General features: G+C 40.0%; 1 protein-coding gene across 2 annotated transcripts in view; it reads right to left on the reverse strand.

Moving 5' to 3' along the window:
* Nucleotides 1-8,751, reverse strand: part of LOC106560308 (zinc finger protein 644) — a 34,129-nt gene extending 25,378 nt beyond the window's left edge. Inside the window, exons 1-2 of one of the 2 annotated variants that reach the window (XR_014379025.1) lie at nt 8,480-8,751; nt 4,899-4,948 (exon numbers count right to left, since the gene is read on the reverse strand). The gene's annotated coding sequence lies outside the window, so the exon portion shown is untranslated. The remainder of the gene's footprint in view (nt 1-4,898; nt 4,949-8,479) is intronic. The other variant, XM_014123072.3, reaches the window with a different exon arrangement.
* Nucleotides 8,752-12,982: the final 4,231 nt, after the last annotated feature.

Consider the following 12,982-nt stretch of genomic DNA (forward strand, 5'->3'; position numbering starts at 1 on the left):
AGCACCAGTGACTAGATCAATTAAAAAGTGGTCAGATGAAACAGATGCTAAACTACAGGACTAATTCCTCCAATAGCATTGAGGAGTACACCACATCAGTCATTGGCTTCATCAATAAGTGCATCGATGACGTCGTCCCCACAGTGACCGTATGTACATACCCCAACCAGAAGCCATGGATTACAGGCAACATCCGCACTGAGCTAAAGGGTAGAGCTGCCGTTTTCAAGGAGCCACCATAGTGTCTGTGCCCAAAAACACTAAGGTAACCTGCCTAAATGACTACCCACCCGTAGCACTCACGTCTGTTGCCATGAAGTGCTTTGAAAGGCTGGTCATGGCTCACAACAACACCATTATCCCAGAAACCCTAGACCCACTCCAATTTGCATACCACCCCAACAGATCCACAGATGGTGCAATCTCTGTTGCACTCCACATTGCCCTTTCCCACCAGGCCAAAAGGAACACCTATGTGAGAATGCTATTCATTGACTACAGCTCAGCGTTCAACACCATAGTGCCCACAAAGCTCATCACTAAGCTAAGGACCCTGGGACTAAACACCTCCCTCTGCAACTGGATCCTGGACTTCCTGGCGGGCCGCCCCCGGGTGGTAAGGGTAGGTAACAACACATCTGCCACGCTTATCCTCAACACAGGGCCCCCTCAGGGGTGCGTGCAGAGTCCCCTGATGTACTACCTGTTCACTCATGACTGCACGGCCAGGCACGACTCCAACACCATCATTAAGTTTGCCAATGATACAACAGTGGTAGGCTTGATCACCGACAACGACGAGACAGCCTTTAGGGAGGAGTGTCATGACGTTGCCCTCTCTCTGGGTACAGCGAGCACAGTTGAACCCCCTCCCATGCACCATCCCCCTACTACCTCCCCCAACCCAGGCTGCTGTGGTCAGAAGGCGGTCGTAAATTCCAAAGGGAATGTCCTGCCACACAAGCCACAGTTTTGAGACAGAATGGTTTCATAGAGAGACAAAGGAATTCTTCCAACTCACAAGACGGGGGAACCGAACGACATTTATGTTCTGGAGAAGGTATAAAAGATTGGTGAAGAATCCAGCTACGAATTGGTCTGCTTGGTACAATTTTATGACAACTCATGAGAGACAATATTGCCATAATAATGTTTATATAATAGCCTCAGCTATGAGACTTACATCTAAATGGATGTATACAATTAATGAATAAGGATAAACCTATTGGAATATGTTGAGATGCTATGTACTGATGTTAATGTGAGAGAATTGTATTTCTGTTCAAAGCTTAACTAAGTCACCGGCACGCCCCCAGGGACACAGACAGGACAAGGCATCATGTGACAGCCTTTTCTACGTTCAGTATATGAACCCCCACCCAGGGTTTCTTTCTTTAGACCAGCTTACCTCGAGAAGAGAGAGCCAAGGTTTGACCATGCATTCCTCTACTGAATTTTAACCATACCACGTGGTTAAACTATCAATACAGAATAATAACAAGTCTTTGATATTAATTACTAGTCTGCAGCTAGAAATTCGGTATCATTGAACGCGAAGACCGACGAAACATCCATTCTATAACGACATGAACGAATGTCGCTTTGAAAGATCCATTCTAACCGAGAGAGAGAGAACGCGGACAAAACTCTCCAACAGCACCAAACTCTCCAACAAGGATCCCGACGACACACTGAGCATAAATATATATTGATTGCAATTCGTCCCGAATGAGTGAGCGTTCATGTGCAAAGGATTAGCATATCAATTGTTCATATTTATCAACTCTGTAGGGTCTTTTCAGCTGACCCTTATCACCCTTTGTTTAACAAGCCGCCATGCCGGTTTAGCCCACTAGGGCACATTCCTCTACCATTGCTTTGTAACGATACCTACTGTTTTGTATGCTTTCTGTGAATTACTTAGTTTAGTAAATAAATGATTTTAAGACAATTGATGTATGGATGACTTAGTGAAGACTGGGTTCGTGCAGATAACAACAATTTACGACGTTTGGAATGAGACTGACGCGAGGTAAAAATAAGTCATTAAATCAGAAGACTCATTGATCAGATATAATATCTGAAAGTTATATTAGGAAAATTATAACTGTGTAATCTGAATATTTTCCTTGGTGCCCCGACCTCCTAGTTAATTACAGTTACATGATTAATCAGTTAATCGCGTAATAATAATTACAGAGAGTTATTTGATAAAAATAAGTCTTCGGTTTTAATGATGCCCAAAGACACGAGAGGAGGTTAGAGACCTGGCCATGTGGTGCCAGGGCAACAACCTCTCCCTCAACGTGATCCAGACAAAGGAGATGATTGTGGACTACAGGAAAAAGAGGACCGAGCACGCCCCCATTCTCATCGACGGGGCTGCAGTGAAGCAGGTTGAGAGCTTCAAGTTCTTTGGTGTCCACATCACCAACAAACGAACATGTCCAAGCACACCAAGACAGTCGTGAAGAGGGCACGACAAAACTTATTCCCCTCAGGAGACTGAAAAGATTTTGCATGGGTCCTCAGATCCTCAAAAGGTTCTACAGCTGCACCATCGAGAGCATCCTGACTGGTTGCATCACTGCCTGGTATAGCAACTGCTCAGCCTCCGACCGCAAGGCACTACAGAGGGTAGTGTGAATGGCCAAGCTTCCTGCCATCCAGGACCTCTATACCAGGCGGTGTCAGAGGAAGGCTCTACAAATTGTCAAAGACTCCACCTACCCTAGTTATAGACTGTTCTCTCTGCTACCACACGGCAAGCGGTACCGGAGCGCCAAGTCTAGCCTGTGCAAATGTCACATCCAACTCTGAGAATAAATGGGAAATTTAATTAGGATGGCCACAACCTTGATAGATATCACAGAAAGGTCCAGCTGCCTTGTTACTAATGTAGTGGCAAACTTCTGCTGTTACCCTCTCAATCAATACAAACACAGGGCTTACATTTTTGGTTAACTGGCGCTCAATGAGTGAATAGCTTCCACATCAATAGAACATTCTTCCGGCCTTGGTTGTATTGATCCTGGAATCTGCACAAGAATTTTCAAACGTCTTTTCCGATTGGGCCTTCTTGTCTGTGGTCTAGCATGTGGTTAATTTGGATGACATTATGTGGTCACATTAGGATGATTATATTATTACTACAGAGCTACAGAATGGAAATACAAATACTTTCTATTTCTTTTGAATATCACTAAACGTACCTGTATTTATATGTGCATTCAACATACTGTAGACTTGGTGTGGACGTATCTATTTCAGTCATAAGTAAATCTTGTATACAGTTAGCATCTTAGAAATGTAGTTTAATTTAGTATGGAACACAATGAAAACGTTTCAATCCTTTTCTTCCCCTGAAATATTGCTTTTTTTTTGTGATTGTCTTATAACGACTGCCTTCACTGTTGTCAGACTACAAATACTTCTTTAAAAATTATAGACTGCAATGACAAATCAAAAATAGTAATTAATCACTGTAATGATTGCCTATTGTTATGTGCCATTGTTCATCTAGACCTGTAACTCAACTCCTGAATGGGGGGGTTAAGGCATTAGTGATTATATCGTGCCCCTTAGTGGTGGGAATGCTCTGTAACCTGACAGACATGTTTGAGGAGAACAGACAGATTGACTGACACTGTAGAGCCACTTCAACAAGCCTGTGTTACTGGAGTGCCCAATGTGTTTAGGGGTCAAAACCCCAGGAGACCTGCAAGGGGCTAGAACCCTCTCACTCTCTCTACACATGATGCACTATATAGTCCCAGTAAGGGACCAACAGTGAACGTTGTGATTGTCTTGAGGACGTCCCCTGTTACCTGGGATATAGATCAAATGTACCATAAAAGTATGTCATTCAAGAAAATAGAATATTAATTTCAATATTACAATATTACTAGATCACATAACAACACTTAAAATCACACTCATATTGTTTTGCGTCAATCTCTTCTTGGTCTGTGTATGACTGGAGGTATAATCAGAGTAAAAGGAAATAGACCTAACACTGCCTATGACCTGCCAAGTGTAGTGTAATGTAGTGTTGGAGAAGGCAGTGACAAATGGTGTGCATCCCAAATGGTACCCTATTCCCTGTGGCTCTTGGTCAAAATTAGTGGACTATATACTGTAGGGAATAGGGTGCAATTTGGTATGCAGCCACGGAAGTGACATCTGAGATTGAATTTGACTCTGCTTAATCTAATCACACCTAGCTATAGTTTCAAAGCAGATCACAGCTCTGAGCTACAGTTTCAGGTGTTATGGCAGTATGTATGGAGAAACACAACTGCGTCTCACAATCATCACACCTCAACAACATACATTCACATTATTGTGCGTTGAAATCCCTTTCCTTCAATATAACCTGAAAAATATTATCAGTCATGCATGACATCTTCTTAAATATTGAATTTAAAATACATTTATTGAAGTATACAAAGTTAGGTAGCCCTTTCCTGCAGTCAAATGACTAGCCGCCTCATGGGTGGAATGTTGTTAATATTTTTATAATTTCATAATTAATAAACATACATATTTTTTAAAACAGCTTAAAATCTTGTGTTTCTTTGTCAAATGGTTTTGTTATATTTCAGTCTTTTGTGATATAAAGTGTAATATTGGGACGCAAACTCAAAATTGAATACATTTCAACATACATATGACATATCTGACATGGTACAGGTGTATTTTTCTTAAGCCCATAACCATGTGTGTGAAGTGTATACTTTGGTTTCAAATTAGATTTGTTTAAGACTTACCAAAACCCTGATTTAGCACACTGCAGTAAAAGGTTATGGTTAATATGGTTCAGCACAAAATACAATTGTAGACATGTTACTAATGCTTGTGGTTTACTAATAGATGATTCCAAAGCAGTCATTCCTTACCAATCTGTTCCAAACCATTGGTTCCACTCTATGGTCTTCTGAAAACCCACCTGTAATAAAGAAATAAAAATGGTCTTTATGTATCCACACGTTAGTATAGTGTAGCATACAGTATCAAAACTTGAGTTTTAAAAGTGATACACAAATGTTCCCTTCAATGGCAATGGTCCAATGGCAGTGTTGGCTACCGAAGTAGCTTCAATAGGACATTTCCTATAGATTCAATGGTTTATACTAAGAGGATAATGTCAATGTATGCCACATCATCCGATCATTCTGCCCTTATTTCCTTTTGACTAAAAGATATGTGGTCCTTGGTACTATATCCTTCCTAAGGATTACTAAAATATCTCATCTCTCTCTGCAGCTGCTCATCTGAGTTGATAATTCAGGGCAGTGTACTCCCGTTACAGTAGTCCCTGGCGTCTTCATTTATAGCAGTATGAGCGAGTCAAGACAGCAGACTCAAGTTGTATTCCAAATGGCACCCTATTCCCTACATAGTACACTACATTTGACCAGAGCGCCCTATGGGCCCTGGCCAAGAGTAGTGCACTATATAGGGAATAGGGTGCCATTTGGGAGGCAATGCTGTACACATGATGTTTTGCTATGCGGTGCATTCTGCGAATTCTGGCATCTTATATTTGACCTTGTCAAGTTACATATAATCAATTTGAGGATAACTTGCCTAGTCCATCTCATTTATTAAGTCAAACTTGGAAATCGGTTTACAAGGAATTTACTCTGTGTGTGTGTGTGTGTGTGTGTGTGTGTGCGTGTGTGTGTGTGTGTGTGTGTGTGTGTGTGTGTGTGTGTGTGTGTGTGTGTGTGTGTGTGTGTGTGTGTGTGTGTGTGTGTGTGTGTGCGTGCGTGCGTGTCCGTGAAGCCAGAGTGTACAGTTGAAGTTGGAAGTTAACATACACCTTAGTCAAATACATTTAAACTCTGTTTTTCACAATTCCTGACATTTAATCCTCATAAAAAATGTCCTGTCGTAGATCAGTTAGGATCACCACTTTATTTTAAGAATGTGAAATGTCAGAATAATAGTAGAGAGAATTATTTATTTCAACTTTCATTTCTTTCATCACATTCACCAGTGGGTCAGAAGTTTACATACACTAAATTAGGATTTGGTAGCATTGCCTTTAAATTGTTTAACTTGGGTCAAACGTTCCGGGTATCCTTCCACAAGCTTCCCACAATAAGTTGGGTGAATTTTGGCCCATTCCTCCTGACAGAGCTGGTGCAACTGAGTCAGGTTTGTAGGCCTCCTTGCTCAAACACGCGTTTTCAGTTCTACCCACAGATTTTCTATGGGATTGAGGTCAAGTCTTTGTGATGGCCACTCCAATACCTTGACTTTGTTGTCCTTAAGCCATTTTGTCACAACTTTGGAAGTATGCTTGGGGTCATTGTCCATTTGTAACACCCATTTGTGACCAAGCTTTAACTTCCTGACTGATGTCTTGAGATGTTGCTTCAATATATCCACATAATTTTCCTACCTCATGATGCCATCGATTTTGTGAAGTGCACCAGTCCCTCCTGCAGCAAAGCATCCCCACAACATGATGCTGCCACCCCCATGCTTCACGGTTGGGATGGTGTTCTTCGGCTTGCAAGCCTCCCCCTTTTTCCTCCAAACATAACGATGGTTATTATGGCCAAACAGTTTTATTTTTGTTTAATCAGACCAGAGGATATTTCTCCAAAAAGTACGATCTTTGTCCCCATGTGCAGTTTCAAACCGTAGTCTGGCTGTTTTATGGCGGTTTTGGAGCAGTGGCTTCTTCCTTGCTGAGCTGCCTTTCAGGTTATGTCGATATATGACTCGTTTTACTGTGGATATAGATACTTTTGTACCTGTTTCCTCCAACATCTTCACAAGGTCCTTTGCTATTGTTCTGGGATTGATTTGCACTTTTCACTCCAAAGTACATTCATCTCTAGGAGACAGAACGCGTCTCCTTCCTGAGTGGTATGACGGCTGCGTGGTCCCATGGTGTTTATACTTGCGTACTATTGTTTGTACAGACGAACGTGGTACCTTCAGGCGTTTGGAAATTGCTCCCAAGGATGAACCAGACCTGTGGACCATTTTTTTCTGATGTCTTGGCTGATTTCTTTTGATTTTCCCATGATGTCAAGCAAAGAGGCACTGAGTTTGAAGGTAGGCCTTGAAATACATCCACAGGTATACCTCCAATTGAATTTTCCAAGCTGTTTAAAGGCACAGTCAACTTAGCGTATGTAAACTTCTGACCCACTGGAATTGTGATACAGTGAATTATAAGTGAAATAATCTGTCTGTAAACAATTGTTGGAAAAATTACTTGTGTCATACACTAACTGACTTGACAAAACTATAGATTGTTAACAAGAAATTTGTAGAGTGGTTGAAAAACAAGTTTTAATGACTCCAACCTAAGTGTATGTAAACTTCCAACTTCAACTGTAGATCAACTTTCATATAAGGTCAATATTATTTGAGTTAGGTCATAATCATAGATGATCATAATATGTTATAATTGCTTCGGAGTTTGCATGAATTCCAGGTACAGTGTAACTGGGGTGAGTGACTCCCATAACTGAAAGGTGTTATTAATGTTCTATTAATGTGGGCATACTTCATTAGCAGTTGTTGTGGCAGATTACCTTCAAAGTGCAAAGATCCCATTGCCTTTAAAGTAGGCTACTGCAGGAATCTGTTTCTAGAACAATGGTTTACAGTTAACAGTAGGGAATGCAGAGACATGGTACCCATATAATGCATTTCACATATTATTTTCATGTTTGAATGGAATGGAGCAAAGTGATATTTATACACGCAAATAGCACTTGATTCTATGAGTCTATCTTTAGTATGGGAAAGGCATTCCATGACAGCAGAACCCCCCCAATAAATGTAGGAATAGATTCTAATAGTACTTAATACTTTGAAACAATTGGTCTAAGTTTGAAATAGGTCAAGTGCATGATTCGTGTAAGTCTTCTAAAAAGTTGAGGAGGTAGCCGAGGGTAGTGGCTACAAATCTGACCTAATTAGTTGAGGAATGCATTGCTCAATGCTCGTTTGAATACTTGAAGTGTCAAATGACTCAAGTCTCAGACTGGCTACAGATGTGACACGTATAGCTCTGTCTGGAGTTTGACATCACCCCTTTTAAAAGGTATAGCCCTCTGTGTTAAGTTATTTGGTACAGGTAGGCTACAGCCCCATTGCGTAGCTAAAGAAACAACAAAGAGTCTATTGAGTAGCTGAAAGCTAAGAACTTTTGGAACGGTGCTTAACTACAACATACAGGACAATGGAGTGCTTAGTGAGTATCGGGTAACTTGACAGTGCACAAATTGGTGAATGGAAGTCAAGTCCATCAGTCCATACTGACCATTATGCATGTCGAGCCAACGTCTTGCGTTATCTCATCTCTATGCCAGTATGGTGCCAGTGTGTCCGCTGTGTTCCGTGCTCAATAAAACCAAGGGCTACCACGAACCTCTAAACATGTCAACACAAGATTCCCCAAATAATAATATATTGTCTATAGACGCGTGTATCGAAGCATGAGACCTACCTTCCCAATGCAGGAAACAATAACAATTAGCAAGTTTGTCATTACACTTGACACTGTACGTTTTTCGTCCTCCATCCATTACAGTGTCGCCATTTTGCTTAAAAATCTGCAGGTTAAACTATAATTCTGAGAGGGATGTTTGCAGCGAAGGGAAATACATGCTAACGTTAGCTGAATAGCACAGCGCATAGGACTTCTTCTCTTTCGCCGATACTGCAAAAGGCAATGAACATAATGTAATAGAAACGGTATTTTATTCCATTCATGTTCGATTTATGGCAATGGTCTTCACGACAAAACTAACGGTCCCCTATTCAAAATATGGACCATCCCAGACCCACTGTAGAAAAGTCGTTGGGTTAAATGGAGCTTGGAAGATGGCAAAAACTGTAGGGGTAGAGTGATAATGTTGTCCAACACACACGGTCAAATGTTTGCTAGACAGTGGAATGTTACATTGTAGCCAGACACCATCAAATGTTAAATTAATTGTGCTGTACATGGATTTCACTCAATATTTTATTGGAAGGGTGGGGGAAATGACATTACTGTATACACACACCTTTAGCTTCCTGATTCTACCCCTTCTCCTCTCAAATTGAAATGTGACATCATACTATATTGTTTTATTGTAGTAGCATATTTTTACTTTGAACACTACCATTTCTTTATGCAGTACTTTACAAGTGACTGGGGCGGCAGGTAGCCTAGTAATTAAGAGTGTTAGGCCAGTAAACGAAAGGTTGCTTGTTTGAATCCCAGAGCGAACTAGGTGAAAAATCTGTTGATGTGCCCTTGAGCAAGGCACTTAACCCTAATTGCTCCTGTAAGCCTCTCTGGATAAGTGTCTGCTAAAATGTTCTGAAATCTATTCTATTCTAGGTATCCATTCCTGCGTGACTATATAAATCAGGAAAATACATTAAGCTCTTTATAGAGTCATTGGTAACAAGGCTAGTGTAGATAGATTTTCAAACCAATGTATTTGTGAGTTGCCACAGCCTTATTGCAGTGGCATACAAGATTCAGCAGGGTCTGCAATTTAGCAGGCTAATCCTTGACAAAGCACAGGAAGGCCTATTCTAGCCTATCTTGACTGATCTATTAAGTTCAAGGGGATCCAAAAGACAGTAAAGTTAGCTGCCAGCCAGCACAGCATTATAGTGTATAAAATCATCTTGTATGGGACTACAAGGCTGATGACTTTGATATGTATGCCGTTATATCACCTGATTATGACTATGCTGTCGAAGCCAGCTGTTGCAGGGGTTCCCAAACCTTTTCACTCAGTGTCCCCCTTCCAGCATTGGGGAACATCCTGCACCCCCACTGCATGCGCTCGCACGCACCATGTCTATTTCTATGGGCACAAGCACTGTTCATGACACAAACTGTTCACACCCTTCTTGTTGGTGGAGAGAATTTTGCAGGTCTAAAGCTTATTTCTTGCAATTCTACCCATTTTGTCATGGGGTGCAAATAACATTTAGCAGTGTTAAAATGAAATTTCTTGCAATTCTATACATTATGCCATGTCAAATGTGTATTCAAATAATATTTGAGTGACAAAAAATGTACAGCAATATCTATGGGGTAAAAAACATAAATAAAAACGTTAGCTGACATGGGCTAGTTGATCTGGACATTTCTGACAAGTTATAAATAGCTCTTTAAGGTATGCAATGACTTAGATGACAAGAGGAACAGATAATGCACTACCCAATTTTGAAATTGCACCTTGTGTATTCTACTATTACTATTATAGTAATTTTATAGCCGGACTGAGTTCCTTATATATATATATATATATATATATATATATATATATATATATATAAATGTGGGACCCCGAGCACCCCCTGCCGACCCCTCTGGGGCGTGCCCCAAAGTTCGGGAACCACTGGGCTGTTGGATAAAATGGGGAATACATTACATTTGCCTAATGAGATAATCATTCTAGAATATAAGTGAATTCTAGAATATTCCATATTAAATATTTTACTGGTGAAAATGTGCTACTATTATATTTTTAATGCCTCGCTGCTCTCACACAAGTAAACCAGTCAGCTTTAACCCTCATTTAAATTGTATAATGATGATAACAGACTGAGTGTACATTATTGATGTGATTACATTATTTATTTGACCGAGCACATGACCCCAACCATCCATCCCATTACCGTTGCTGTTGTTATGTTATGTATAAGTAAACAGCATATCAAATGCTTCCACAATAAAGCTTTTCAATATGTTTCAATCCTCTTGTGTCAGATAGGCAGTGGGTTTTCAACAGGCTAGTTAGATTCACACTGAACCAACGGTGGACGTTCTTTGACATCAATATTATTACTGTTGATCATCTGCAACATTATAGTGTATCTCTGCTCAAATGATATTAGGGACAAAGTTGCAGAGTAAATGTGTAGACTGCTACTATATGGTTCAAGTTGGGCATTTCAAGCTACACATGAGAGTCATAATATACCATTTTACTACATACTGTACAGCATGGATAACACATATTCCAATTGGCACCTCTGCACAGTCCTCCATATGGTTAACCCATATGGATTGCTACCATTTTGACTCAAATGTTTATTTTTCTTATCCTGCAATCTGGATCATTTTCATTTCCTGTTAAATTGTTTATCTTTAGGGTCTTGTTTACTCCAGCATGAGACTTCATTTATATTTCATCATAAGATAAATACCACTATCAGGGACAAGCTGGCGATAAATGGTTTCATTTTAAAGACCTTTGTTGAATTTTTTTCCCAAATGATATTGCTGACAGAGCCTCAATTACAGTTAAACAGTACCTTCTGGATAATAGCCTCTGCCATGAGCAATTATAGCAGTAATACCTGGGAAATTGCTTGTTCTTCTTTCCACCTTCTCTCAGGTCAGACTTGATTTAGCCAATCCCTGTCCTTCGTTCTAATCTAGTCTAATCTAATAATACTAGTCATTTAAATGTATATCAAGGAATGGCTAACTGTGCAATGGTAACAATAGTGAACATTTTGTATCGATGAATCAGGGGCTTGTTCTTCAGTAGTAATTATGTTTTTATCCCTAAAGGTTTTATGGCTGTCCTGCCGCACTACCAATGTGAATCTAATACTGGATCTTGCATGCCCCATTTAAAAACTAATTTCCCCATCTGATGAAAGCAAGGTAAATCTTAGAATACACTACTGTATATCACATGACCTTAGGTGACCTTTGACACAAAAATATGTAGTTGTCATCTATCATATTGTCAACCTTGATAGATTATACCTTGATTTAAAAAAGTAATACCAAAATATGGAAACATCTCAAGCCTTGTACACCCTTTTACCCTTAGGTGGGCATAGCAAGCTCACTAAATCTCTCGCATTTGTTACATTATGAAATATTAATTAAATGAAGCAAATGTTTAGAGCAACATTTCTGTACTGTATGTAAAGTATGGAGATAATTATATTGGGAGCAACAGCCATTATCTACCAATAACAGTGTGTGGACACAGATTCTGAAATGTCTAAAGTATTTCGCCTATTGAATATTAATAGGAAGTGCAAAATATTTTGATTAAATTATTAAATGTGTGGATCATTAATCATTAATGCTGAAAATGAGGAATATTTGCAAAGCAATACCAATTTATTTTTTAGGCACAGTTCTTTATTTAAGGGATGAATGGAGTTCAGAGATTCATCATACTGTATGTATTTAAAGATACATTCACATAAGATGAGAGGTTTTTTTGGACTCAGACTCTCTATTACCCACATACAATAATAATTAGGTGGGTCATGTCAAATCTTACACATGTACAAGTGTGTATTAGGAATGTGTGTTTTGCATATCCCAACTCCCACTGTGACACCCTCAGATAGTGGGGTCATGGCCAGGGTCTGAAATGATCAATGCTGACCCTGGAGCTCAACAGGTTTTTCACCTTGAGGATTTAAACAAGGGACCTTTCGGTTACCGGCCAAACGCTCTAACTGCTAGGCTACCTGCCACCCATAATGTATCATTGTATGCACTCAGATGGAAGAGAGAGCACAATGGTACTGTAGTAATCCCTCCCAAAGAGTGTTGTCTCTTTGTGAGAGATATCAGAATTGACACAAGGCCTCTGTTTTCAGAACATGAAATCATTATTTTAATGGCCTGCCAAGTGTACGCACATTCCCAAAGTTTGATTTTGGTCTGCAAAACGAGTAGCTCAAAAACCTCTGACAATTTATTATGCTGTTTGTGCCTCACACTACTAGTTATCCTCTGCAATTTATTCCCTACCTTGGGGTACTGTGAGCCATTTTCTCAATTTTTCAGTGGCTCACTTTTTTTTGTGATCCTGGGTGCTGCAGACTCCTGCCTCCAGCCATGGTGTCAGAACATCACAGAAAACTACACCATTATACTGAAGCCAGTTAACAAAGAGAGAGGCAGAGAACCAGTCTAAAACATGGGGCAAGAGATAGAATACATAAGATTACAGAGTTCACC

The sequence above is a fragment of the Salmo salar genome, chromosome 10 (assembly GCF_965601325.2).
Source record: "Salmo salar chromosome 10, fSalSal1, whole genome shotgun sequence".
Classification (NCBI taxonomy): Eukaryota; Metazoa; Chordata; class Actinopteri; order Salmoniformes; family Salmonidae; genus Salmo; species Salmo salar.